The sequence below is a fragment of the Myotis brandtii genome, unplaced genomic scaffold, assembly GCF_000412655.1.
Source record: "Myotis brandtii unplaced genomic scaffold, ASM41265v1 scaffold469, whole genome shotgun sequence".
In the NCBI taxonomy this organism is placed as follows: domain Eukaryota; kingdom Metazoa; phylum Chordata; class Mammalia; order Chiroptera; family Vespertilionidae; genus Myotis; species Myotis brandtii.
Window position 1 is genome coordinate 1,610,990 of NW_005367911.1, and position 2,863 is coordinate 1,613,852.

Genomic DNA, 2,863 nt, shown 5'->3' on the forward strand with positions numbered 1-2,863 from the left:
TCGAAGCAGCGCTCAGCTGCTTCTCTTTCAACCAGGACTGCACGTAAGCCGCGGAGCCTGCCTGGCCGGGAAGTGGGGGACAGAAAGTCGCGACCAGGGGTGTTGTCCTGTCTGCAACTTGTAGCAATAGAGGCGCGGGCCTACGCCCCGAGAGGCCGGCGGCGGGACGGCCGGCGGCTGTCCCCGACTGGTTCGGGTCTAGGTAGCCACCTCCTCTCCCTGCCTCCTCCCCCAGCAGGGGGCTTGGGCGGCCCCCCAAAACCCTGGCTCGGGTGGAGAGCCAGGAGGGGCTGGCCGAGGGTGAAAGGGAAGAGAGTTAGCCAGGGGAGCAGAGCCGAAGAAAGCTAAGGAATGGGGGTGGGGTGGTGACCCGAGTGGGGGTCTGGGGAAGGAGTGGCAGAGACCAAAACAAAGGAGATGGGAGGGGAGGGGCCGGCTGCAAGTTGACCCTAGGCGTGGTAGCGGGGCCCAGGAAGATGGGAGTCCAGGGAAAACTTTCCCATTTGTCCTTGAGCATCTCAACGTGGCATCTGGGCAGGGCCTCGGACAAAGAGGCAGCCTATCCCCGCGGCCAGGCCGGCCCCGTCCCGCGAGGCCGGGGCGCCCTGTCCGCGTCCACCAGCCCTTTCTCGAACCCAGGCTGCTCTCTCCGAGGAGCACGAGCTCCACCCTGTTGCTTTGTTGAGGGGATTTTTCCTGTGTCACCTGGATGTTCACGTTTGGACTTTGGCCAGAGAGCTGGGATTTACTGAACTGTGTGTTTCAGGCACCCGGAGGATTCGGTCCCTTGCAAGCAGGCGTCCTTTTCCTCCCCGCTTTCCATGGAGTTGTTAGATGTCAGCCCCGGGGACCATATGGAATAACCTCTTTGGAATGTGGCCCCAGCGCATCAGGCAGGGATGACCTCTCCCCGGTTTCCCACTTCCTGCTGTACCAGTTTCTGTTGTGTTCTTGTTTGGAGTCAGCTTCAGGCTTGTGTTTTTGGCCTGCGACTGGGCTGTGCTAATATTGAACCTTCCGTGGTGTAATTAAGGCCGTCATGTACTATAAGCAACTCCGGCTTCCATTCCCTTTGTCTTTTCTGTTTAAAAACATCCTATGCCAAACAGTATGCCTTTGTTCAAAACACTGTATGTGGGATCCCGTCATCTGGTTGCTGGGCAGCTTGGTCAGATGTGTGACTTTGAAGCTCTCTTTGACCACAACCCACAATAAGAAATCGATATTACGACATCACCCAATACCCATATACAAATAACAGCACTGAAAAGTGAATCACAGAATGGTGTTTACCTTTATTATGGGAAATCCCCGCTGGTATTTTCTGTTTCCTTTTTAAAAGCCATTTGTGACTCCCTGAATTATTTTTAGGGTTCACTCATGGTTGAGACTCACAATTTACAGAAAGGATAGTCTAGATAAAATTGTGATGTTTTGTAAGAAACATTTTGCAAGAGGGGATGGCTGTTGAAATGCCTGGGTGTTTTCCTTCCTAATTGAACACAGTTTAAGGAGAGGAGTTATTTTGCTTATTAGCAAATGTTCTAATTTCTGCTTTATAGCATTGTTTATTAGGTTATTTTTTATTTTTTAAATGTTTTCAGAAATTGATTTTCGAGAAAGAGGAAAGGAGAGGGAGAGAAAGAAACATCGATTTTGGCTGCCTCTTACTGGGATGGAGCCTGAAACCCTGGCATGTGCCCTGACCTGGAATGAAACGGGGGACCTCTTGACCTCTGGGTGCCTGGGACAACACTCAATCAACTGAGCCACACGGGCTAGATTCTATTGAAGTAATGTTAATCTTTTTTTTTTTAAATCCTCACCCGAGGATATTTTCCCACTGATTTTTAGAGAGAGAGGGAAAGACACAGAGAAATATTGATGTGAGAGAAACACATCGATTGGTGGCCTCCTGCATGAGCCCTGACCAGGGCCTGGACCAGGGAAGAGCCTGCAACCGAGGTACATGCCCTTGACTAGAATTGAACCTGGGACCCTTCGGTCTGCAGGCTGACACTCTATCCACTGAGCCAAACTGGCTAGGCCCAGTCATGTTAATCTTTATTCTAGTTAAGTCCAGGCTTTCATAGCAGTTGGATACGAATGCTATTTTCAAAACTGCAGGGTGCTTGGAAAGTTAATTTCCTTAGTCCCTACTGTCAGTTCTGTTTTCTTGGATGAAGGCTCTGCTGGGCAGCTCTGTCTCACTATAAATAAAAGTTTTTGTCACAGTCAGTTGTCTTGAGCCACAGAGGGTGTGACATTGAATTTTAAAATGAGTCGAACCCCTTACCGAGCACATTTAGGGTTATCAGTGTGTCTTTTCTCAGAAGTCTGAGTTTGAGATCGAATATTTCTGGGGAAGGTGGGTGAAGATGGCTCTCCTTCACTCAAAGTGGCCCTGTGCTGGACACTTTGGGTGCATATTTTCATTTGATTGGAGAGACCTATGTGTCCCAAACCCTATGCCCATGAGAGGGGATGAGAATTTTTTGATGAAAAGGCCTTATGGTAAAATAAGGTTTTCGTCTGAATTCTTTGATTCAGAGATGTTTGTAGCCATTGATTAATCATTTACAACATAAATAGTGACCACCCTGCCATTTTCTCATATATAAAACTAAAGGCCCAGTGTTCCTCAGCCTGGCCTACACCCTCTTGCAGTTTGGGAGCCCCTGGGGGATGTCCGACTGATGGCTTAGGCCTGCTAAGCCAGCAGTCGGACACCTTAGCGCTGCCGCAGAGATGGGAGAGGCTCCCACCACCGCCGCTGCACTTGCCAGCCATCAGCCCGGCTTCTGGCTGAGCGGCGCTCCCCCTGTGGGAGTGCACTGACCACCAGGGGGCAGCTCCTGTGTTG

At 50.5% G+C, this 2,863-nt stretch overlaps 1 protein-coding gene across 1 annotated transcript in view; it reads left to right on the plus strand.

Moving 5' to 3' along the window:
• The first annotated feature begins 6 nt into the window (after nt 1-6).
• Nucleotides 7-2,863, plus strand: part of WIPI1 (WD repeat domain, phosphoinositide interacting 1) — a 27,922-nt gene continuing 25,065 nt past the window's right edge. The window contains exon 1 of the mRNA XM_014547266.1: nt 7-43. The gene's annotated coding sequence lies outside the window, so the exon portion shown is untranslated. The remainder of the gene's footprint in view (nt 44-2,863) is intronic.